General features: G+C 41.7%; 1 protein-coding gene across 1 annotated transcript in view; it reads right to left on the bottom strand.

Moving 5' to 3' along the window:
- Nucleotides 1-27,248, bottom strand: part of LOC129034653 (polypeptide N-acetylgalactosaminyltransferase-like 6) — a 231,123-nt gene that overhangs the window by 60,098 nt on the left and 143,777 nt on the right. The gene's annotated exons all lie outside the window — the stretch shown is intronic.

Below are 27,248 nucleotides of genomic sequence, written 5' to 3'. Positions count from 1 at the left end.
AAAACAAATTCTGGTGATGGATAGTGGTGCTGGTTGCACAACAATGTGAATGCATGCTAATGTCACTGTACTGGTATGCCACTGATTAAAATGGCAAATTTAAAGTTAAGTCTGTATATAATACAAAAATATCATACAGTGTCTATTTGGTAGTGATTGGGACAGTGTTGCTTTTGCTTTGTGTAAATCTCTGCAAGAGAAGAAACCAAGTTGTAGGGTCTGATGGGGACTAGCAGATCACATAAGGCAGGACCTAATTCCTTTTCTGTGAGGTGAAAGAAGTAGAGATGTAGTCAATACGGCCTCTGAGTAAATACAATTTTCTCAGTATATTTAGAGCTGACTCTATCTCACACCGATGAGGTGTTTCACCCTCATTTTATACATAAAGAGAAATGTTACAAAGACATATAGCATTATCTGTTTTTCCATGATGGTGCATAATTGTCTTAGGAGAGATAACAACTGGAAATTCCCAAAAGGACGGGGATTACTTCCAATTGCAGGGAGGACATTAGAAAGTGGTAAGCATTCTTGTTTTTATTTTATCCCTTTATTCCTGCTTCATCTGAGATTGTCCCTTTCAATGCATGCTGTCTTCTTGAGAAGCTAACAAAGATTGGTTTTTCAAAGTATTGTTCAAGTAGTTAACAGCCAAGCTTTCCAGTGGTAGGTGTCAACCAGCGTTTAAGAACCAAGCGGGGCAACTCAAAGGGCTCCTAAAGCCAGGTGAATATTTGAATGAGCCGGAAGATACAAAACCAATCTGCTTTTAAATTCCATAAGCAATTTTATAGTTCACTCAGAGAGACAGGATCAGGAAGAGGAAATAATATTTGAAAAGTAGGAGGCTCTTGCATTGCTCTACTCAGTTTAACTAAGGTATACGCTAGATATGAACTTGAACTCTTTACTCAGAACATCACAATGAAGCCTGACAATATTGAAAGCAATTTATTTTTCCATATTCAGTTATTATTTTATGTAGCTTGCAACTTCTATCCAGAATATTTTCTGGTGAATTGGACCTTTAGGGAAGGAAAGAACAATTTTCTTCAAGAGAGAATATTTGGTCACTTTTACTTTGGCATGGAAGGGAATTCAATGTATTTCTCTTTTAGATATGGGGTACTTTAAGTTTTCATACTTTAAGTTTTCATTGTCAATAATTTTGGCACGCATGAATCTTTGGGTAATTCTGCATTCATTTGGCTTTGATATGGCCAGGGGCCATTAAAAAACCCCAACACTCCAGTTACTGTTAACGATTAATTTGGATGTGCAAATATTTACACTACCACCACCCACTATTAGTACCAAAATCACTGCCAGTACTAACAGGTGACTTATGTTGATTACTCGTCATGTACCAGACATTGAGGTAAGAGCTTTGCAGGAATTATTTATAGTTAATCCTCAACAAACTCTATAATACAGGGACTACTATCCTCATTTTACTGCTAAGGAAACTGAGAGAGATTAAAGTGACTTGCCTGATTCTAACATATTCATCCAGTAAATGTTGGAGCTGAAATTTAAACAGAGATGCCTGGGAATTCAATAGAACTGAGGATGTGTGCCAATCTGTGAGGAGCTGAGAACAGTGATCATTTTCTATTTATCGTTGTGTTTGCCACAACATTGCATGTTGTGCCTTATTTGTGGCAGAATGAGCTCAATATATGTTTGTAGAATTAAAGAATGAGGAAAGCCAATGAATATTTAGCATTGTGCTAAATATCTCAAATGTTAACTTAGAAGTTATTTCAATATGGAATTTTTTTGCTCATTTTATGCACTGAAATTGGGTAACATACTAATATAAGGGGATGAATTGTGGATTTGATTTTCTTGGGGTGCACAGGCTGGGACTACTGAAGAACAATGCATTTCAACTCTGTTGCGGTCTGCCATATTGTGGCTGTGGAGATGGGGTCTCTTCAGAAGTCATTGTGCACAATTAGGAGGGCTTCAAGAGCTCTAGGATTTACTCAGTATCCTGTGAGTGAGATGTCTGCTGCTCAAAATGATGGAAGCAGCTCATCCTCATTAGAGCTCAACTAGTGTCTAAAATGCTCACCTTTTCCTTTGTGATTAGTAATCATGTTCTTGGGATTCGGCAACTGTGGGACTATACAGTCAACCCAAGAAGCCTCAGCATTTGCATCATAGTCAAACTCATTCAAGCAAAGTTATATCCAGTAGGAAATTTCTCCTGTAGAGAGAAATTTTTATTTTACCTATTCTCAGACTGACCCTTTGCTCATTATAATAGTAAAACCACACTCACACCTGTAATCCTAGCACTTTGGGAGGCCAAGGCGGATGGATCACCTGAGGTCAGGAGCTTTGAGACCAGCCTGGCCAACATGGTGAAATCCCGTCTCTACTAAAAATACAAAAAATTAGCTGGGCGTGGTGGTGGGCACCTGTAATCCCAGCTACTTGGGAGGCTGAGGCAGGAGAATCACTTGGACCTGGGAGGCAGAGGCTGCAGTGAGCTGTGATCACGCCATTGCACTGCAGCCTGGCAACAGAGCGAGAATGCGCCACAAAACAAAAACCAAACATACAGGTGAAGATTTAAGATGCTAATGAGACATGCGACGTATGAACAAGCATGTACAGCTACTGTATATGTGCACCCAGAGGACCACCCAGAACATGCTTCCTAGTAACACCTCTTCCCACCCGCTTATGAATCATCATGTAAGACTCCCCTAGAGAGAGTCTCCCTAGTGCCGATCTTTGCTGTCTCATCCTTACCAGCAGCCCGCCCCGAATCCTCTCTCTCTCAGAGTGTGCGGTGTATTCTGCACCAAACTTTCCAAATATTCTTTTTTCTTTACAATAAATTGCTCTATGCTGCATCTTCTTTGCTGTGTGTCTCTCGTTTACATTCATTTAAACTGAGAAGACAAAAACTGAGGTCTCACGACAGCCAACAACCATCTGATGGAGACAGCAAAACTCCACAATGACCCACTCAGTATCCTGGCATAGACAAGAGAAAGAATGTGAGGAGTTGTTCAGTTGTGGAAGGACAGAAAAAGGTGACTGAGAAGTAAGTTTTGGCAGTGCCTCTCAAATGCTACTCAGGATAAACACTGACTCAAATATTCCTAGCCTCAATGGAAGGGCTGTCCATGGGATGGAGCTGAAGGTAGGATTCTTTCGCCAATAGACCCAGAGTGTTGTTTTTTCTGGCAAACAAACCCAATGGCCTCCCTGATAACGTGAACAGCCTCTTCGTCTGTGTTCTGATTCCATGTTCATCAAACAACTTTTTGACCTCTGTGTAATCTGCTTACATGGAGAGAATGTGCTGATGATATGGATTTCATGTTTTTCTATTCGTTTGACAGTAATTTCTCATGCAAAATCAACAAAGAGGTTTCCAATGAACATTTGATGTCTACATAGCTTTCTGAGACCAAACTCACTGATTTTACTCACACCTGGATTTCTGAGCATTGTGACACTTGTATTAAATAGTTTTCATTGTCTATTAATAGTGGATATTTTGGTGTTGATCTCAGGCTCCTGTGCATTTTAGTTGGTGACAATCAGTCCTGGGGACCTTATCATTGTGAAGGCTGTAAAAGAGTGTTTCTAGGTCTTCAAAGAAGAGAGTCAGTTTCTTGCATCCAGCCTTTTCTTTAGGCTGCTGTCTCTCAAATCCTTCTGTGTGGACCAGGCTGAAATCAGAAAAGGTGGACAGGTGTCTGGGGAGTCAGCAATATTAGATTGAAATACAACATTTTCCTGAAGCATTCTTTCTATTTTAAAAATGTTATAAAGTGTGCATTCTATTCTGTAACTGATCTATTTTGTGTCAATTTTATTTTCATATGATTTTTTTGCCTACTAAACTTTAAGTACAGTTGATGTTCTGGAAAGAGATGCTGTGGTTTCCTGTGGCCCACGTACTGTACTTCTGGGCATGCAGCTGAGTACTCCTGCAGGGATATGCTTATGTGATTTCAGAAGCCCTGCCTTAGACACATGCTTAAGTCTTGCAGTTATGTGACTTCTATGTCTTAGAGTTTTAAACAATTTTATAATTTAAAAATCTATTTTATGAGCTTTAGCTACTTAACTTCCTCTAAATAGAATTTTTTATACCAGAAAATGACTGATTATTTTGATCTTTTAATGACTAACTTAGATTGCTACATAGTAATTTTGGTTGTGGTGATTAGGATCTCCTCAACCTGGTTCAATAGCAATTCTTTTTAATTTTCTCTCTCCTTTTTAAATACCAGTGATGGCAGTGGTGGTCCACTTGGAGCAGTGACTGCCAAGGAGCTGGCTACAGCGGGGGAGGCATGGCAGGCGGTGGGCACTCCAGGGAGCTGGTGGGAGCCAGGAACAGGTTGGAGCTCCGCCCCCTTCCCAGTTAACCGGGAGGAGCCTCGTCCTCCCAGGCGCAGCTGCAGCCACCCAGTTGTAGCTGTGGAGCTGTGCATCCCTGCACACTCAGGGGCCTGGGAAGCCACCCCCGGCCCAACCCTGCAGGCTCCGAAGTGCCTACTCCTGCTGTCTGGCTTCTCCCCGATCCTGTTGCCCACTCAGATTTCGAAGCAAAGTTGAGGCTGAGCTTGGGTGGCTGTGACCTGGCTGGGTGTGTGTGTGCTCCGGCTGGCGCTGACATGCCAGGCTCCTCCTTCCTTAGCCCCCTCGCGGATGAGCATGGAAGGGCGGCTGAGGCAAGGGGCTGAGGATGGCTCAGCATGTGCCTGCAGGCATCCCTCAGAACAGCCTGGGCATTGTGGATGACAGCAGGGAACAGGCTCCTGGGTAGAAAGAGACAGGTCCCTGGTGAAGCCCCACCTTCAAACCAGGGACTCCCTGAAGCCTGGTGGCCAGGCTGTCAGTTCAGTGGACCAGAATGAGAATTATGGTGCCATTTAGTGCCATTTCTGGGCCCACCCATGGCCTCCCATGGACCAGTCAGCATGCACTTCCTCTGACATCCATAAAAACCCCGGACTCAGCGAGACTCAGACAGATGTGGGGACTACCAGCTGTGGGAAGGAGCTACCCAATTCTGGTCTCATCAACTTGATGGGATGACCTGCCTGCAGATAGAAGCTACCCACTCTGGGTCTCCTCTCCACTAAATGCTGCAAACTCAATGGGATGACCTGCCTGCAGATAGGAGCTACTCACTTTGGGTGTCCTGAGAGCTGTACAGTTGCTCAATAAAGCAACTCTTCACCTTGCTCACCCTGCAGTTGTCCACACACCTCATTCTTCCTGGATGCAGGGCAAAAACTCAAGACTTGCCAAAAGGTGGGACTAAGAGAGCTGTAACACAAATGGTTGAAACACACACCCATCCCCTGCTTGCCACGTGGGGGCAACCAGAAGGAGAGAAGAGAGGGAAGAGCTGTAGTCCTTTGGGGAGCCCAGACATAGGAGCTCCCCAAGCCAGGGCTGTGACACCCTCTTTGGAGCTCTGTGGTTCCTGGTGTCTCCAGGCTTCTGAGCATCACTGTGTTCCCTGGTGCCCACAGTAGAAGCTGGTTGCGGTATGCCTGGTGCAGCTGCAGCCTCGCAGGGAGCCAGGGTCCGTGCCGGTGCCTGGAGCTGCCTGCCCTGCTGCAGCCGGCATGCCTGGCTTTACACAGTGGCCAGACCCTGTGCTCACTCACACACCCCTCACCAGTCTGCACCTGGCTCGCCCTTGACAGGCATGGGATTCAGGCTGGTAGGATGAACTGAGTGCAGACTGCCAGGCTGAGTGGGTGGAATGAGCCCAGTGGGCCTGAGTAAAAACTCTGGCAAAGATACCACTGGCCACAGAGGCTTCTGGCTGGCAAAACAACACCCCAAGGATCCCGTGACACCAGCGTGGCCTCTACTGCTATCTAGTTAAATGATGAATAATTGGCTCATATGTTTCATACACGTTTTGAGAATTTAATTACAGTAAGCATTTTGAAAACATGAATTATTCTATAAATTTTACTAATTGTAGTATAATTTCAAAAGTTATTTTATTTATTGGTGAGAAAGAGGAAAGTACTCTAGGTAACTGATTATCAGTGCTCCAACATTAAGAAATGGGGGAGAGAGAAAGAGGAAGAGAGGTAGACAGAAAGGTGCCGTCTGCTCATATATTATACAGCACCTTGTCTCATGTTTTTTCACAACAGTCCTAAGATAGAACAAATACATATCCTAAATATAAACTTTGAATGAAATTTTTTGTTATTGTGGCACTATGCCATTTCAACATAACAGGATATGGTGATGTGTTTCAATATAATTATTTTAGCTGTAGGGCATAAGTACAATAAAAATACTGATACCTAGTTACCTACAATATCACCAAAAAGCGTGTGTATGCTTTGTCTTTCTTATAGTTATTATGTTCCCACATACCTTCAAAGGCATTGCATTTAAAAAATACATTTATTATGAACATTTTTATGAGCCAGTCGTTGAACTTTGAACACCATCAGCATTTTACATACTTCTTCATCTATACATTTCCCAATCTCTCTCTGTTTTACTGCAGAGTTTTGAAGTCAATACCATGCAGCATGTCCTTTCACTCCTAATATTTTAGCAAGCTTTTCCAAATGAAAAAGACAGAGACAGAGGGAGAGAGAAAGAGTGAAAGTGGCAGGCAAAGAGAGAAAGAGAGAGAAAAAACCATTTTCTTACGTATCCACAAATTTACAATAATTACTTAATACTTAATATCATCCAGTATCTGCTCCATATTTACATTCCTCTAGTTGTCTAAAATATCTCTTTTCACTTATTCCATGATTAACTGAACTAGTAGAATATATGATTATATGAAATCATAGCATATATAATATTTATGATTTAAACAGTTTTCATTTTATTGTACTTCAGCCTTGTATCTTGTAATCTAGAACAGTTCTTCCTATCTCCTCTTTTCTCTCTGCCATGGACTTATTGACTAAATTAGATTCCTACATTCTAGATTTGGCTTGAGGTGCTATTCAAGTTTCCCTCAACTTCTGAATTTCCTGTAGACTGAAGTTAAAGACTTGATTAAATTCAGTTAGATGTTCTTTTGGTTTTATAAAAAGAATATTCCATGCATGGTTCTTGATTTCCTGGCTTGTCTAAAATGCTTTCACGTTGCATCATATCATACCAGAATGTGTATGATTCAGTGATGCTAAAATTGATCAGTGGGTTTAGGTGATGGTAGCTTGATAATTTTATTGTGAAGTTTATCATCAATACTTCATCTAAGGTTTTGTTATCTAATGAGGACCATTTCTTTAATCAGTTATTGCATCAGGAATTGCAAAATGTTGATTTAGAAAATTCTTTCCTTTTGAATTTATTATCTGAGCATCTGTATAAAATCCCTCAACTACAGAGCTCTTTGGACATCCTGAAATGCACATTATACCAGAAAAGCCAGACAAATGCTTGTTTCCCTTTAAATGTCAATTTCTAGAGTCATGATTTGGTGCCCAAGCAACTGCCATTGGTGCCCAGTGACTTTTATTTTATTTTTCTTTCTCTCCTAACCCCCTTTTAAAAAATATCATTTTAATTTTACCACATTTTGTATATTCAATTTGTTTTAATTAGTGGGGTCACTTTTTTATTGTTCATGTTGTCTCATCTATGGCAAGTGGGATCCCCTTGTAGCTGACTCTCATGTCCTTTTGACATGACCTCCACCAGCCTTTGAAAGCTTTCTTCCCTTTCTGCTTTCTAGAGTAACAAACTATCTCAGCCCACCGTCTACCTTTCCTGCCCCACAACTAGAATCAGCTATTTCTTCATGAATCTTTAGTTCTATTTGTGAACAATTCTATTTAGAGACCACAATTGAAAGCTAGGTGTGCTCACTGATTGGATTGAAGTTATTTCTAGACTTTTTCAGTGGACAAAACTAGAATGTGGCTATTTTCCGAAAGTAGCTGACGTTGAAATTTCTAATTCAAGTTTAAGATTGTAGGGTATTTGTTTCTTTAATTTTAGGTTTAGATATCTTTTGATACCTGTTCAAAAATCTTATTTGTTTATAATATTAACATACTTTTAAATTTGTGCACTTGAAAGGAAAGTAAATTCCAAAAATGCTTTAGAGTTAGATAGGTTATTAGATCTACATTATTGATGACATGGTTTCGGTTCTATACATTCTTATTCATTTTGGTCCACTTATTCATTATTGGATCAAGAGAGGTGTGTTAAGGTTCTATTATTAGCATGTTTCTTTCTGTTTCTCCTTAGATTTTTAGCAGTTTCTGCCTTATGTAAGTTGTTTTCAATGGATTGCAGTCTTTGATATTATAATGCCTTTCTCAGCCTCTTTTAACTTTTTTTCTCTCTGTATTCTACCTTGCTTCCTATCAAGATCTCAAGCCCTTCTTTCTTATTACTTAAATTTGCCTGGTATATTTACGCATATTCTTTAATTTTTAATCTTTCTGTATCATCTTGACTTAGGTATGTCTCATATACGGCAGAGAGATTTGCCTTTTTAGTCAATCTGAATCTTTTTCTTTCAGTGGATTTATATGTTTGATCTCAGCTCTGACATACTGATTTATTACATAAGTTACTGTTATCTAGAAGGTCTTTTCCCATATGGCCTGTTTTCTCTTTCCAATCTTTAGTATTTAATATAGTTTGTGTTTTTGTTCCACTTGTTGCCTTTACACTAATATTATTTATAATAGCTGATGCTTCTCTTTTTAAATTAATGCCTAACTCTATCTTTCTCTAAGCAATACCAAAGTTGGCTATAATTATTACTGCTTTTCTTCCATCCTCCCCAGTGTCTAAACATAGATGATACTGTTTTACTCCTGGTTAATGCCTATGCGACAATCAGCAAATGTATTCTGCTTTCCACTCACTTTCCCCACTTGTTACTTGTATTATTTCTACATTGTCAGATTATATATAATTTGTATATTCCTCTATCCTGTAGCCAGTTTCTACCAGACCCTGCAACAAGCTTCTTCAAGCAGCTCTTGGTTTTCTAATGCTCCTTCTCCAGCAGATTGTTCAGAAAGGCTTTTGGTAAAAATAATCCCAGAGTTCTTGAATATTTATAACTGCTTTTTGATGGCCTCGTGTCTTAGTCTGTTTTGTGCGGCTATAACAGAATATCACAGACTATAATTTTTAATAAACAAATTTATTTGGCTCATGGTTCTGGCGACTGGGAAGTCCAAGTCTGAGGGGCTGCATCCAGTGAGGCCCTTCTTGCTGCATCATCCTATGGGGGTGAGAGAAAGAGGGAAGGGAGCCAAACTCATTCTTTTATTAGAAGCTTGCTCCCACAATAACCCACTCCTGTGATTGTTGCAGGAAGTCAGGGACCCTGAACGGAGGGACTGGCTGGAACCATGGCAGAGGAACATAAATTGTGAAGATTTCATGAACAATTATCAGCTCCCCAAATTAATACTTTTATAATTTCTTACCCTGTCTTTACTGCAATCTCTGAACATAAATTGTGAAGATTTCATGGACATTTATCAGTTCCCCAAATTAATACTTTTATAATTGCTTACACCTGTCCTTACTGCAATCTCTGAATATAAATTGTGATGACTTCATGGATATTTATCAGTTCCCAAATAATACTCTTATAATTTCTTATGCCTGTCTTTACTTTAATCTCTTAATCCTGTTATCTTTGTCAGCTGAGAATGTACATCACCTCAGGACCACTGTTGTACAAATTGATTGTAAAACGTGTGTTTGAACAATATGAAATCAGTGCACCTTGAGAAAGAACAGAATAACAGTAATTTTCAGGGAACAAGGCAAGACAACCAAAGGTCTTACTGCCTGCAGGGTTGGGCAGAATAGAGCCATATTTTTCTTCTTGCAGAGAGCCTATACACGGACATGCAAGTAGGAGAGATATCGCTAAATTCTTCTCCTAGCAAGGAATATTAAATATTAAGACCCTAGGAAAAGAATTGCATTCCTGGGGGGAGGTCTATAAATGGCCGCTCTGGGAGTGTCTGTCTTATGCAGTTGAGATAAGGACTGAAATACGCCCCGGTCTCCTGTAGTACCCTCAGGCTTATTAGGGTGGGGAAAAAATCCTGCCCTGGTGAATTTGAGGTCAGACTGGTTCTCTGCTCTCGAACCCTGTTTTCTGTTGTTTAAGATGTTTATCAAGACAATACATGCACAGCTGAACATAGACCCTCATCAGTAATTCTAAATTTGTCCTTGCCTTGTGATCTTGCTTTGCCCTTTGCCTTGTGATCTTTATTGGCCTTAGAAGCTGTGAACTTTGTTCTCCTTTTTTTGCCCTTTGAAGCATGTGATCTTGTGACCTATTCATACACACCCTTCCCTTTTGAAATCCCTAATAAAAACTTGCTGGTTTTGTGGCTTGGGGGACATCACAGACCTACCGATATATGATGTCACCCCTGGCGGCCCAGCTGTAAAATTCCTCTCTTTGTGTTCTTTCTCTTTATTTCTCAGACCAGCTGACACTTACGGAAAATAGAAAGAACGTACATTGAAATATTGGTGGTTGGTTCCCCCGATATGTGATAATAGCATCAATGCATTCATGACGGCTTTGCCCTCATGACCTAAGCACCTCTCAAACATCCTACTATTCAACATTGTTGCATTGAGGATTACGTTTCCAACACATGAACTTTAGGGGACAAATTCAAATCATAAACCCACCTTCATACTTGAGGGATAGTTTGGTTGGATATAAAATCTTTGGCTTGTATTTTCTTTTCTTGAGCATCTTTACAATACTGCTTCATTGTCTTCTGGTACAAAATGTGTATACTTCAAAGTCTGATTCATTCTTTGCTTGGATGCAATTTTTTTTCTTGTTTTAACAATACAACCATTTTATTAGAAAGTGTTTCAGTGTTGATGGTTCTTAGCTGGATTTCCCAGATGGTCCTTTTAATACATAGATTCAAATCTTTTATTTTGAAAAGGTTTCTTTGAATTATAGTTTTATATATTAGTTGTTTTTTCTTCTCAGAGGGCTTCCTTCTTTTGGGAATTTTATGTTGAATCTCCTTCACTTATTGCTCCAAATCATTTGACAAATTCTTTTTGTTCTCTTTTCTTTGTGTCTGTTTTATTAGTTTCATTCTCCCTTCTAACCTCAGTTTCTCTTACTGTGCCTTCCATGGTCTCTTATTGCCCTTTTATTTCTTCTAATATACCCTTAATTTCTGAAATACTGTTTCTTTCTTTTCTAGTTCATCCCTGAGTTTTCTCAGTTCTCTTTCCATAAAATGATGTTTCATATTGTTCTAGCCATCTTATTTATGAGCAGTTCTAATTCTGATTTGTATGGTTCTTTCAAGCTTTGATTAGTTTTAAGATTGTTTTAGCTCATTTTGAAATCTTATGTTGTAGTTTTCATCTTCTTTATAGCCACTTTTGTCGTATATTTTTATGTGTTGGAACTATATTTGATTAATTCTTATCTTTATCCTTGTATCTCAGCATGGGGTTTTATTGTAAACTGCTGTTATTTTCCATATATGAACGATCTCATATATAAATGAGATAATTTTCTTGGACTATTAGAGGAAGATTCCTGTGTAGGGCTCTCTTCTCTGTTGTTACTGTGAAGTATTAAAAAATATGGCCTTTTTATAGGGGCACTTCTCTGTCTCTTAGGGCTCTGCCTAGTTCACAAAAACTTCCTGCTCTAACTCTGTGTTGTCTAGAGTTCTAAAGGTCTTTCCTTTCAAAGCAGTATTGTTACCTTTGAATGTGTTTGTCATTCTGTACTTTCTGAGATCTATCTCTGATGCCTCCTTCTCTGGTTTGGAAGCTTTTTTCTTGCTGGCTTCCTCAGTGTTATATTTTAGATTGAATTCACAGCAGATTTCTTATTCTTTTTTTGTGTGGGGAGGAGGGGAGAGGATGAGTCTCTGTCTTTCCAGAAGGTAGTACTTTGGAGTGTTTCTCAGATATATGCAGGGTAACTCTGCATTAGCATGGTTTACATTACTGGTTCCCTATGGTCTCTTTGCAGTGGCCTCAGCTTGGAGCCTGTAAGAGGGTCTTTTAATTCCACTGGTAAGGTGCAGATTTGATTGCCTTCATTCCTGTTCTGGAAAGGCTCTTCTCCTATTGGGAATGAATGCTTGTTGTTGATTTCTGAGTACTCTTCTTGGAGAAGTAGCAGTACTCCCCTTTTTCTTTTCTACCAATTCTTCATCTCTCCTGGCCCCACACTGGATCTGCTGCTGTCTGGTGTTTTGGTGACACTAACCTATGATCTGTAGTACTTGAGGGATTTCTTGTCATCAGTTTTATGTAAGATCATGTCCGTGTTGTTTGTTTCTTTCTTTTGCTATCCTCAATGTTCTGTCTGGTCTTGATGATTAAACAAAACCATGGCATTGCCATGCTTTTAGCATCAGAAATGCTAATATATTCTAAGTAAAGAATACTGTAGAAAATGTAGCTTTTCTATTTCTGGCATCATTCCATCATTTTCAACAGGAGGGAAGTACTTGAGTATTGAAATTTGAAACGAAACTACAGTAGTCCCCCGTTATTCTTGGAGGATACATTCCAAACCCCCAGTGATGCTTAAAACCACAGATAGTACTAAACCCTATGGCTACAATGTTTTCTCTTATGCATATGTACCTATGCTAAAGTTTACTTTATAAATTAGGCACAGTAAGAGATTAACACCAACAATAATAAAATACAACAATTATAGCACTATATTATAATGAAGTTATGTCAGTGTGGTCTCTCTTTCTCTGTTCCAAAATAATATAATATCTTGAAGTCCCATAATATTATAGTTGAGACTTCATAATATAGTTGGGCAAAAGTGCAGAAAGTGAGACCATGGATAATGGAAGACTTCTGTATTTGCTACAAACTTATATGCAATTCTGACAATAAAAAAGCATAGGCAAAGAGTTTCAATGTATATGATTAGTTCCGGAGGACTTGAGTCTAAAACAAGACTTGAAAAAGCTGATTTGTACTTCCTGTGCTAGGGATTGGTATAGAAAATTAAGCTCCTCCTAAGATTATCTTGTTATTTTAGTTTCTCTTTGGAATGGGCCTAAACAATGGGCCATCCTTTCCAGAAATTGACCAGGCGTCATTTCGATCGGGCAATAAAATCTCAACACAAAGAGCCATGCAAGCTCTATAAAAAGGAAAAGGTCTAAGGCAAAATGTAAGTGAAGGCTGAGCAAAATACAACTAGGTTATCAATTAGACAAACAGAGAACTTTGGAAATATAAGGTAAACGTTAATTCCTGCATCTCCTAAAGTCAATAGGAGGAAATGCAATCAAGTGGATCAAAGACACGGAGATAATTGTGAGAAAATGAAACATGGAGAAAGAATTTAGCCACAGAGGCCGATGGGGAGCATACCTCCCAAACCACGACAGATGTACCTATGTTTTGGGTTGCTTACAAAATCTAAGACTGATCGATGACCTTCGGGTTTCTAAAAAGGTCCCTCCTGTGAATGTAAGAGACAACTTACCCTTTAGCAGCACAGTCACCACACTTCTCAGAGCTTGGAGCAGTGCCCATGATGGCCTGCTGCTAACACAGTGGCTCAATACATTGCAAGGACACTTAGAGGAATATTGGCTCTGATTTTTAAACTGTTGCCTGCCTGCAGATGATTAAAATAAAATTTCAAGCCCAATAATGCATACTGGCATTAGTCTTAGAATTGACTCCCTGGGCTGGGCGTGGTGGCTCACACCTGTAATCCCAGCACTTTGGGAGGCCGAGGTGGGTGGATCACCTGAGGTCAGTTTAAGATCAGCCTGGCCAACATGGCGAAACTCCGTCTCTGCTAAAAATACAAAAATTAGCTGGGCGTGGTGGTGCATGCCTGTAATCCCAGCTACTTGGGAAGCTGAGGCAGGAGAGTCGCTTGAACTTGGGAGGCAAAGGTTGCAGTAAGCCGAGATCACGCGACTGCACTCCAGCCTGGGTGACAGAGCAAGACTCCATCTCAAAAAGAAAAAAGACTGACTCCCTGTTTTAAAAAATTTCATCCCAGGACCCCAGGAACCTCCCTTGCTCCTTTTTATTTGGCTGCGCTATTCTTGTCCACCAGCCTGTGGATGGTTACTGGATGTTTAAGGCAAGTTGAGGGCAGTTGCCACTGCAGAGGCCACTCTTATTTATCACAGAAGCCAGCAGGTCACTTTGTCATCCCATTGGTAGGGTGGAGGTATCCTATGTCCAAGACTGGAAACATTATATTGAATTTTTCTATATATGTTAACTTTCTAAGGCTGTGGATTAGAAATTTTGCTATGATAGTTGAGTGAATTCTATTCAATTGTCTTAATTTTTCGGTCTAACATTCTCCCAACTGATTAATTTTGGCAAAGATTAATTTTATTCATTCTATTTAAGTTCTATTAATTTACTGTCATTCTTGGAATTAGAAAGGCACTAATTTTCATTGAAAATTAAATACTAGGAAAAATTGATGAGTAGGCTAACATACACTTAAAATGTCATGGACTCCTGTCACATGAATCCAAAAAAGTATATATTTATGTAAATTACCTTGGGAAGGATGGCCATTTTCACGATATTGATTCTTCCTACCCAGGGGGGAGGGATAGCATTGGGAGATATACCTAATGCTAGATGATGAGTTAGTGGGTGCAGCGCACCAGCATGGCACATGTGTACATATGTAACTTACCTGCACATTGCGCACATGTACCATAAAACCTAAAGTATAATAATAATAATAATAATAAATAAATAAATTAAAAAAAAGTATATATTTATGTGTGTAAACATATATCAAATACAAATACATACGTTTATAAAATAAACAGAAAGATAAGACAGAATGTTTTGTTTGCCTAATTTATATACGCCAGATAGGAGAAGAAAAAAAATATTGGTTAACTCGGAAGCACCTCTGATTCTGTTATGACTTGAATTAAGTTGCCACTGTTGGGGCACTAAGATGTCCAATTTGCTCATCTGGGAATGTGGAATTAAAATAGCTTTTTCTTAATTTTAATTTTTAATTTTTATTTTATTTATTTATCTTTTTTGAGACAGAGTCTCGATCTGTCACCCAGGCTGGAGTGCAGTGGCACAATCTCAGCTCACTGCAAGCTCCGCCTCCCGGGTTCCTGCCATTCTCCTGCCTCAGCCTCCCGAATAGCTGGGACTACAGGCACCCGCCACCACGCCTGGCTAATTTTTTGTATTTTTAGTAGAGACGGGGCTTCACCATTCACAGGGTGGTCTCGATCTCCTGACCTTGTGATCCGCCTGCCTCGGCCTCCCAAAGTGCTGGGATTACAGGCGTGAGCCACCACGCCTGGCCAAATTGTGTTTATTATAGGACACTTTAAGTTTGTCTTCATAGCCCTGTCTCAATGTTGAAAACTCAGAAAGCACAGAAATATTTGAGAGGATAATGCAGTTCTTTATGTGTTGTTACATTTTTCCCAACCTCGTTTTTGAGCCCTAGAGAGATGACATAGCATAGTGTACCAGCACTGCCTCTGCCTGAGAAAATAAATGACAGATCAAGTCAAGTCTAATACAGTCTGAATGATAAATCATCTCTGAATGAGTGCTTAATTTAAAGATCTGGGTTGATGAGATATAGCACTTAAAGGGCAAAGACAGTACCCTGCATAGTTGCCAGGGAAATAGGAGGACAATCTCACTTTGCAGCTTTCCTGGTTGTGAGACTAGGTTGCAGGGGAATTCAGGAAAGCTGGCTTTGGCTGTTCCAAAAGAATGCGAGGGAGCCTCGCTCATTTTGCAGAAAGCACCTGCTTTTTACTCCTGCATCACACATCAGCAGCACTCACACAGAATTTCTTTGAGACATCGCATCCTCAGATGGTCTTTGAGATAATGCACCTCCTAGTGTTGAACTTCCTTTTGTGTAAGCTGATAGGGAGAAACCTGAAAAGCCTTGTGCACTGAGAGAACATTAAAAGAAAGAAGCAAGCAGGTGAAAAGAAGTTAAGAACAGCAGCCTGCAGCAGAGGAGGAGAACTGGAATTATTTAGGGTGCCTGTCTTTGTGAATGTTCCACAATTCAGGGTGACATTAATCTTGAGGAAGGAATTCAAATAAACAGCCTAGGTAGTTCGGTATTGACATGAATTTTTATAATAAAGATTTTTTTAAAAGTTTGCACAATTGCAAGGTGACAAATGGATGTGCCCAGATTGGCACATTGAGGACAGTAAGCAGACACTTCTTAAAAGAATTTATGGCACTGCTTGGAAAAGACACGTTTGTCTATTTTACATCTTTTATTCCTTCTTACACATGATATTTAGAATTCTGCAGAACTCTTCTTTTTAGACTATAAAGGAGCACTCTAAATGACTTTAGCAAATTCATGAATTCTAAGGAGGAGAAGGGGAAAATAATAGGAAATTCAGTTTCTTTCATTTAGCATCTTGACACAAAAAGAGGCACTCCATATGTGAGTGGTTTAAGAATAGTTTTCCACTTTAAACCTGTTCTTACCCTATCCAACATAGCATGGGGGAAAGCACATTGCTTCTATTTGAACAGCACTGAGGGCTGTTCAATTTATTCCATGGTTCAGAATCCTATTTATTCTCTCTGGGACTCATCACCTCCCCACTCTACCCACTCTCCTTGCCTACCAGAGGATGGAATGACTTCTGGAGAGTACTGCTGTATCAGATGTGACTGTAATCTCTTCTGCCTTTTAAATAGGAAGCTGGTAGGCAGAGTTTGGAAATTGCTGAACAGAGGCTTTTAACTTTTGGAGTTTCTCTTTTTTCCCCATAAGATGTCAGAACGGAATATTTTGTAACTTGTTTAACTATGAAATGGACCATAGACCCGACCGTTCATGAGAATCAGTTACCTGAGAGTCATTACTCAAACTGCCTTTCTGGCCGAGCTTTCCAAAGAAGTGGACTTTGTGTGGCCGTGGAGGGAGTGAGTGTCTAGTGTGCCCTGGGGAGGCTTCACACACACAGGTGTGTGGGCAAAGCAGTGAATGGCAGGTGGGACAACACGGAGCCAGGATCCCCCATTCATTCATCTTTCATTCATTCAACAAATATTTATGGAGCACCTACTATATGCTAGACACTATGTCTTTCTGCGAAAGAGCAGTAGCAACACAACAAACCAACAAAATCCTTGTGTCACAGAGTTTACTTTCTAGTGGGAGAGATAGATGAGAAACATGATAAAAAAAAAAATTACATGGCTTGTTATATAGTGATGGATGCTAGGGAGAAAAATAAAGGAGGAAAGGGAGTAGGGAGTGTGTAAGTATGCATGTGGATGTGTGTGGGTGTTGTTGCAATTTTAGATAGGATGACTAGGGAAGACCTTACTGAGAAGATGAATTTTTGAGTGAGGACCAGAAGGAAGTAAGGGCGGGAGCCATATGATTTCTGAGACTGGAGGATTCTAAGCTGTAGGAATAGTAAATGCAAAGGTGCTGAGGTCAGACTGACCTGGCCTGTGTGAAGACTGGTGACGAGGCCAGTGGGCCCTGAGAGGAGGAAGCCAGGGGGTGAGGAGTCAGAGAGGAGGTTGGAGGGGACACAACAGGGGTCAGATTGTTTAGAATCTTATAGGTAAGGACTTTCATTTTTACCTAGAGATAGATGGCAGCCAGTGAAAGCTTGAATGGACGAGTGGTGGCCTCGTCTCCAGTTGGTTTTAAGTGGACTGTGTTGAGAATAAACTGAAGCGGGGCGGGCAGAAGCAGGGAGATGAGCCAGGAGACAAGTGCAGTAATCCAGCTGAATTTGTCAGGGAAATGAGTGGCGGTTTATAGGCTGTTTATGGTCTGTAACATATCCTTTACAAGCCGAGTTCCAAGTACCAGAGCCAAAAATTGCCTAAGCACGTCATTGTTTACCCAGAATCAGGCTGGCACAGACAAGCAGGTGGAAAACTGTTCCAAGTACAAGTGCATAAAATGGTGAGTTGCCCTGCTTCTTGGCCCAGATCTCCCATAAAGGAATCTTGTGTTTACATTGCTGGAGGTTTGTGGTTCCTTCCCATAACTGCTTGAAAAGAACCACCGAGTCTGCATTCCCCTTTTCACTTTCTTACTAAAATAATAATTGACTTATTACATTTATTTAGGAACTTTGCCCATTCTGACAATTAATTTAAAGTTTATAGGAAACTAAAAAGCTCTTTCATATACTGGATTGGATCCTGGAACAGAAAAAGGACATTAGTAAAAAAAACTAGTGAAATCTGAATAAAGTCCTGTTTAGTTAATAGTATTATACTAATGTTAATTACTTAGCTTGATTAAATATACCATAGTTAATGTGGTAAATGTCAGGCCTCTGAGCCAAAGCTAAGCCATCATATCCACTGTGACCTGCACGCACACATCCAGATGGCCGGTTCCTGCCTTAATTGATGACATTCCACCACAAAAGAAGTGAAAATGGCCTGTTCCTGCCTTAACTGATGACATTACCTGGTGAAATTCCTTTTCCTGGCTCATCCTGGCTCAAAAGCTCCCCCACTGAGCACCATGTGACCCCCACCCCTGCCAGCCAGAGAACACCCTCCCCTTTGACTGTAATTTTCCTTTACCTACCCAAATCCTATAAAATGGCCCCACCCCTATCTCCCTTCACTGACTCTCTTTTCAGACTCAGCCCACCTGCACCCAGGTGAAATAAACAGCCTTGTTGCTCACACAAAGCCTGTTTGGTGGTCTCTTCACACAGACGCATGTGAAATTTGGTGCCATGACTCAGATCAGGGGACCTCCCTTGGGAGATCAATCCTCTGTCCTCCTGCTCTTTGTTCTGTGAGAAAGATCCACGTATGACCTCTGGTCCTCAGACCAACCAGCCCAAGGAACATCTCACCAATTTTAAATCCGGTAAGTGGCCTCTCTTTATCCTCTTCTCCAACCTCTCTCACTATCCCTCAACCTCTTTCTCCTTTCAATCTTGGCGCCATCTTTCAATCTCTCCCTTCTCTTAATTTCAGTTTCTTTCCTTTTCTGATAGAGATAAAGGAGACACATTTTATCCATGAACCCAAAACTCCGGCACTGGTCACAGACTGGGAAGACAATCTTCCCTTAGTGTATAATCACATGGGGACACCTGCCTGATTATTCACCCACGTTTCAGAGGTGTCTGACCATGCGGGGATGCCTGCCTTGGTCCTTCACCCTTAGTGGCAAGTACTGCTTTTCTGGGGGGCAAGAACCCCTTAACCCCTTCTCTCTGTGTCTCTACCCCTTCTCTGCTTTTCTGGGGGGCAAGAACCCCCTGACCCCTTCTCTCTCTCTACCCCTTCTCCACTTTCCTGGGGGTCAAGCACCCCCATCCCTTCTCTCCATGTCTCTACCCCTTCTGTGCTTTTCTGGGGGGCAAGAACCCCCCAACGCCTTCTCTCCGTGTCTCTACCCCTTCTCCCCTTTCCTGGAGAGCAAGCACCCCCCACCCCTTCTCTCCATGTCTCTACTCTCTCTTTTCTCTGGGCTTGCCTCCTTCACTATGGGCAGCCTTCCACCCTCCATTCCTCCTTCTTCCTTAGCCTGTGTTCTCAAGAACTTAAAACCTCTTCAACTCACACCTGACCCAAAACCTAAATGCCTTATTTTCTTTTACAATGCTGCTTGACCCAAATACAAACTCGACAGTCGTTCCAAATAGCCCGAAAATGGCACTTTTGATTTTTCCATCCTACAAGATCTAAATAATTCTTGTCGTAAAATGGGGGAACGGTCTGAGGTGCCTGATGTCCAGGCATTCTTTTACACATTGTTCCCTCCCTAGTCTCTGTTCCCAATGCGACTCATCCCAAATCTTCCTTCTTTCCCTCCCATCTGTCCCCTCAGTCCCAACCCCAAGCGTCGCTGAATCTTTCTAATCTTCCTTTTCTACAGACCCATCTGACCTCTCCCCTCTTCCCCAGGCTGCTCCTCGCCAGGCTGAGCCAGGTCCCAATTCTTCCTCAGCCTCTGCTCCCCTGCCCTATAATCCTTTTATCACCTCCCCTCCTCACACCTGGTCTGGCTTACAGTTTCATTCCGCGACTAGCCCTCCTCCACCTGCCCAGCAATTTCCTCTTAAAAAGGTGGCTGGAGCTAAAGGCATAGTCAAGGTTAATGCTCCTTTTTCTTTATCCGACCCCTCCCAAAATCAGTTAGGGTTTAGGCTCTTTTTCATTGAATATAAAAACCCAGTCCAGTTTTTGGCTTGTTTGGCAGCAACCCTGAGATGCTTTACAGCCCTAGACCCTGAAAGGTCAGATGGCCATCTTATTCTCAATATGCATTTTATTTTATTACCTAATCTGCTCCTGACATTAAATAAAGCTCCAAAAATTAAATTCCGGCCCTCAAACCCCACAACAGGACTTAAGTAACCTCGCCTTTAAGGTGTACAATGATAGAGTAGAGGCAGCCAAGTAGCAATGTATTTCTGAGTTGCAATTCCTTCCCTCCACTGTGAGACAAACCCCAGCCACATCTCCAGCACACAAGAATTCCAAATGCCTAAACCACAGCGGCCAGGCATTCCTTCAGGTCCGCCTCCTCCAGGAGCTTGCTACAAGTGCCGGATATCTGGCCACTGGGCCAAGGAATGCCCACAGCCTGGGATTCCTCCTAAGCCATGTCCCATCTGTGCAGGACCCCACTGAAAATCGGACTGTTCAACTCACCTGGAAGCCACTCCCAGAGCCCCTGGAACTCTGGCCCAAGGCTCTCTGACTGACTCCATCCCAGATCTTCTCGGCTTAGTGGCTGAAGACTGACGCTGTCTGATCGCCTCAGAAGCCCCCTAGACCATCACGGATGCTGATCTTCAGGTAACTCTCACAGTGGAGGGTAAGTCTATCCCCTTCTTAATTAACATGGAGGCTACCCACTACACATTACTTTCTTTTCAAGGGCCTGTTTCCCTTGCCTCCATAACTGTTGTAGGTGTAGGCCAGGCTTCTAAACCTCTTAAAACTCCCCAACTCTGGTGCCAACTTAGACAATACTCTTTTAAGCACTGCTTTAAGTTATCCCCACCTGCCCAGCTCCCTTATTAGGTCCAGACATTTTAATTAAATTGTCTGCTTCCCTGACTATTCCTGGGCTACAGCCACACCTCATTGCCACCTTTTCCCCCAGTTCAAAGCCTCCTTCACGTCCTCTCCTTGTATCTCCCCACCTTAAACCACAAGTATAGGAAACCTCTACTCCCTCCTCAGTGACCGATCATGCACCCCTTACCATCTCATTAAAACCTAATCACCCTTACCCCTCTCAATGCCAGTATCCCATCCTGCAGCCTGCTTTAAAAGGATTAAAGCCTGTTATCACTGGCCTGCTACAGCATGGCCTTTTAAAGCCTATAAACTCTCCATACAATTCCCCCATTTTACCTGTCCTAAAACCAGACAAGCCTTACAAGTTAGTTCAGGATCTATGCCTTATCAACCAAATTGTTTTGCCTATCCACCCCATGGTGCCAACCCCATATACTCTCCTATCCTAAATACTTCCCTCCACAAACCCATTATTCTATTCTGGATCTCAAACATGCTTTCTTCACTATTGCTTTGTACCCTTCACCCCAGCCTCTCTTCGCTTTCACTTAGACTGACCCTGACATCCATCAAGCTCAGCAAATTACCTGGGCTGTACTGCCTCAAGGCTTCACAGACAGACCCCATTACTTCAGTCAAGCCCAAATTTCTTCCTCATCTTTTGCCTGTCTCGACATAATTCTCATAAAAACACACATGCTCTCCCTGCCAATCATGTCTGACTGATCTCTCAAACCCCAGTACCTTCCACAAAACAACAACTTCTTTCCTTCCTAGGCATGGTTGGATACTTTCGACTTTAGATAGTTGGTTTTGCCATCCTAGCAAAACCATTATATAAACTCACAAAAGGAAACCCAGCTGACCCCATAGATCCTAAATCCTTTCCCCACTCCTCTTTCCATTCCTTGAAGACAGCTTTAGAGACTGCCCCCACCCTAGCTCTCCCTGACTCATCCCAACCCTTTCCATTACCCACAGCTGAAGTGCAGGGCTGTGCAGTCGGAATTCTTACACAAGGACCAGGACCACACCCTGTAGCCTTTTTATCCAAACAACTTGACCTTACTGTTTTGCCTAGCCCTCAAGTCTGCATGCGGCGGCTGACGCTGTCTTAATACTCTTAGAGGCCGTTAGAATCACAAACTATGCTCAACTCACTCTATAGTTCTCATAACTTCCAAAATCTATTTTCTTCCTCACACCTGACACATATACTTTCTGCTCCCTGGCTCCTTCAGCTGTACTCACTCTTTGTTGAGTCTCCCACAGTTACCATTATTTCTGGCCCGGACTTCAATCCGGCCTCCCACATTATTCCTGATACCACACCTGACCCCCATGACTGTATCTCTCTGATCCACCTGACATTCACTCCATTTCCCCATATTCTTTCGTGTTCCTCACCCTGAACACACTTGGTTTATTGATGGCAGTTCCACCAGGCCTAATCACCACTCACCGGCAAAGGCAGGCTATGCTATATTATCTTCCACATCTATCATTGAGGCTACCGCTCTGCCCCCCTCCACTACCTCTCAGCAAGCCGAACTCATTGCCTTAAGTCAAGCCCTCACTCTTGCAAAAGGACTACATGTCAATATTTATATTGACTCTAAATATGCCTTCCATATCCTGCACTACCATGCAAGAGGTTTCCTCACTACACAAGGGTCCTCTATCATTAATGTGTCTTTAATAAAAACGCTTCTCAAAGCCGCTTTACTTCCAAAGGAAGCTAGAGTCATTCACTGCAAAGGCCATCAGAAGGCATCAGATCCCATCACTCAGGAAAATGCTTATGCTGATAAGATAGCTAAAAAAGCAGCTAGCGTTCCAACTTCTATCCCTCACTTCCAGTTTTTCTCCTTCTCATCTGGCCACTCCCACCTACTCCCCTGCTGAAACTTCCACCTATCAATCTCTTCCCACACAAGGCAAATGGTTCTTAGACCAAGGAAAATATCTCCTTCCAGCCTCACAGGCCCATTCTATTCTGTCATCATTTCAAAACCTCTTCCATGTAGGTTACAATCCACTAGTCAATTTCTTAGAACCTCTCATTTCCTTTCCATCATGGAAATCTATCCTTAAGGAAATCACTTCTCAGTGTTCCATCTGCTATTCTACTACTCCTCAGGGATTATTCAGGCCCCCTCCCTTCCCTACACATCAAGCTTGGGGATTTGCCCCCACCCAGGACTGGCAAATTGGCTTTACTCAACATGCCCCGAGTCAGGAAACTATAAAATACCTCTTGGTCTAGGTGACACTTTCACTGGATAGGTAGAGGCCTTTCCCACAGGGTCTGAGAAGGCCACCATGGTCATTTCTTCCCTTCTGTCAGACGTAATTCCTCGGTTTGGCCTTCCCACCTCTATACAGTCCTATAAGAGACCGGCCTTTACTAGTCAAATCACCCAAGCAGTTTCTCAGGCTCTTGGTATTCAGTGGAAACTTCATATCCCTTACCATCCTCAATCTTTGGGAAAGGTAGAATGGACTAATGGTCTTTTAAAGACACACCTCACCAAGCTCAGCTTCCAACTTAAAAAGGACTGGACAGTACTTTTACCTCTTTCCCTTCTCATAATTCAGGCCTGTCCTTGGAATGCTACAAGGTACAGCCCATTTAAGCTCCTGTGTAGATGCTTCTTTTTATTAGGCCCCAGCCTCATTCCAGACACCAGACCAACTTGGCCTGTGCCCCAAAAAACTTGTCATCCCTACTATCTTCTGTCTAGTCATACTCCTATTCACTGTTCTCATCTCTACTATCTTCTGTCTAGTCATGCTCCTATGCACTGTTCTCAACTGCCGGTTTTCACTGTTTCTCCAAGCCATCACAGCTGATATCTCCTGCTGCTATCCCCAAACTGCCACTCTTAACTCCCTCTTAAAGTAAATAAATAATCTTTGCTGGCAGGGCTATGCTGAACCTCCTTAGGCACTCTCTAATTAGATGTCCTAGGTCTTCCCAATTCTTAGTCCTTTAATACCTGTTTTTCTCCTTGTCTTATTCCATTTAGTTTTTCAGTTCATACAAAACCATATCCAGGCCATCACCAATAATTCTATACGACAGATGTTTCTTCTAACAACCCCACAATATCACCAATATCACCCCTTACCACAAAATCTTCCTTCAGCTTAATCTCTCCCCCTCTAGGTTCCCACGCCGCCCCTAATCCCGCTTGAAGCAGCCCTGAGAAACATCGCCCATTATCTCTCCATACCACCCCCAAAAAATCTTCACCACCCCAACACTTCAATACTATTTTGTTTTATTTTTCTTATTAATATAAGAAGACAGGAATGTCAGGCCTCTGAGCCAAAGCTAAGCCATCATATTCCCTGTGACCTGCACGTACACATCCAGATGGCCGGTTCCTGCCTTAACTTGATGACATTCCACCACAAAAGAAGTGAAAATGGCCTGTTCCTGCCTTAACTGATGACATTACCTTGTGAAATTCGTTTTCCTGGCTTATCCTGACTCAAAAGCTCCCCCACTGAGCACCTTGTGACCCCCACCCCTGCCAGCCAGAGAACAACCCCCCTCTTTGACTGTAATTTTCCTTTACCTACCCAAATCCTATAAAACAGCCCCACCCCTATCTCCCTTCTTTTTGGACTCAGCCCGCCTGCACCCAGGTGAAATAAACAGCCTTGTTGCTCACACAAAGCCTGTTTGGTGGTCTCTTCACAGGGACGCAAGTGAAAGTAAATATAAAATGTTAACATTAGAAGAAGCTGGGTGAAGGGTATATGTGAACTTCCTGCACTATCTTTGCAATGTTTCTGTAAATTTAAAATTATTCCAAAATAAAAAGTTTATTTTAAGAAATCCTCTGAAAGGCAAAAGAAATTGCATGTGTCAACATTTTGAAAGTCTTTTTTTTCATCAGAGATTAAGTTGCTCAACACATATATTCTGCACTTTTAATAATTTTTTATCCTTTTTTTTCTTTTTTTTTTTTTTGAGACAGTCTCACTCTGTCACCCAGGCTGGAGCGCAGTGGCACCTCCCGGGTTCAAGTGATTCTCCTACCTCAGCCTCCCGAGTAGCTGGGATTACAGACACATGCCACCATGCCCAGCTAATTTTTGTATTTTTAGTAGAGATGGGGTTTCACCATGTTGGCTAGGCTAGTCTCGAACTCCTGACCTCAGGTGACCCATCTGCCTCTGCCTCCCAAAGTGCTGGGATTACAGGTTTGAGCCACTGTGCCCAGCCTAGCCACTCTTAAAAATATTATTACCCACCTAGAGTTAGAAAATAATCTTTTTTCATTATTTCATTTTGATTAAGCTGCATTTCAAATCGTTCACTTGCCTCCTGCATTAAATGTACGTGTTTCACTTATACTCTCAGAGATCTACTCTGCCTGAGAATTAGATACTTTTAAAAACTAGTATTTAACAGTGCAAACCCTTGTCTTTTATTGATTTCCTTTCTTCTTGCCTTCCTCCCATCCTCTATGTCTTCATTCTTGCTATGCATCACATCTTCACTGAACAAATACAACTGAATGCAACTGGCCCATAAACTATGTCCCCATTTTCTTCTTTCCTAAACTTAAATATGACCTTTATTTGTTTACTGTTCTGAGGCTTTGGGGAAAGAAATTCGCCATTGTGTTAAAAAAGAAAAAAAAAATCTGTTGCCAGGTGTGGTGGCTCATGCTTGCGATTCCAGCACTTGGGGAGGCTGAGGCAAGAGGAATAATTGAGGCCAGGAGTTCAAGATCAGCATGGACAACATATTGAGACCTTGTCTCTACAAAAAATTTAAAAAATTAGCTGGGACTGGTGGTGTGAATGTGTAGTCTGGGCTACTCAGAAGGCTGAGGTGGGAGGATCACTTGAGTCCAAGAGTTTGAGGCTGCAGTGAGCCATGATCATGCCACTGCATTCCAGCCTGTGTGACAGAGCAAATCCTTGTCTCGGGAAAAATAAAAAATCCGATCTCAATGTCTGATTGTTTAAGCCGGAAATAATGAATGCAAATGTCTCCAGGGATAAGGCAAGTGTTGTAAAAGTATGAGGCAATCTAGGGTAATAGATATAAACACACTGGCATAGCCTACTTGGGCTTAAGTTGGTTCTGATTTTGGAACCATCTTTCTGGAAGGTTGTACCTTTCCTAGAAACTGAGTGGAAGATTTGAGTCTATTTAGAAAAGGTGCTATATAAATTTAGGTTATGTTTTAATCAGGTACTGTGGGAAAAATGTGACCAGTTGCAGTTTGCAGAACATAGTAACTGGTAGGAAGAAAAATTCACGTTTCCACATAAGGCAGATAAAAGATTGATGAGATTTTAGCCCTGTAGTGAATCACACAATGATACTGTGGGCTCTTCAAGTGTATTTCTTAGTCACTAGGCAGGACAGCATTTGAATCATCATAGAAAGATGACAAACAGAACCTTATAAAAAAAAAAAAAAACTGTAGAAGGAGCTCACTTCCCATGCCTTCCAACACATTAGGATAAGAAAATTCTTTTCAAATTTCCACTGCTGTGAATTGAGTCTGTGGTAGACAGTTAAATTAATACAAGCAGGCTAATAGTACTAATATTCTAGGGATGTTTTAATAAAATGTTTAAGATGCAAAGGATGAGACCAAATTACTAACTTGAATTAAGCAGACAATGTCAGGATGACATACACATGCAAAAACCATGAGGAGATGGAGGGTATAGTGGCAGGATTGACTCTTTCCTTCATCCTGGGTGTCCCAGGTATGAAGAGTGACCCTCTGAACACAACAAGCAGTGCACCTGTGACTTGCTGAACACGTCTTCTACGGGGATCTGGAACAGCTCGCCCAGGAACACTGCCTGAGTCCTCTGGCCTCTCCTACCATGCCCTGGGGTAGCCTTTTCTCAGAGCTCTGCAGCCACAGACACTATCTAGGCAATGACATCTTCTTTCAGAGACTATAAAACCAAGGACACTGATGATACTCCTCCACAATGCGAGACAATCAACTCTTGATTTCTGAAAGGCTGGAGAAGTGGGATGGTGTGAACATCTAGCCTTGATGCATTTCCCCTGATATCCTCAGTTCAGAGCAGGTTGAATTGCTAGGATAAATCCACCCTATCCAATTTTAGTCCTGCTTTTAGCAGACTCTATTCTACGGAGAAAGGCTATAGTAACAGTATTGAATGGAACCGAACCCAGTGCAATAGTC

The sequence above is a fragment of the Pongo pygmaeus genome, chromosome 3 (assembly GCF_028885625.2).
Source record: "Pongo pygmaeus isolate AG05252 chromosome 3, NHGRI_mPonPyg2-v2.0_pri, whole genome shotgun sequence".
NCBI classification, from domain to species: domain Eukaryota; kingdom Metazoa; phylum Chordata; class Mammalia; order Primates; family Hominidae; genus Pongo; species Pongo pygmaeus.
The sequence above is the reverse complement of the archived record's forward strand: the minus strand, read 5'-3'. Positions and strand labels throughout refer to the sequence as shown.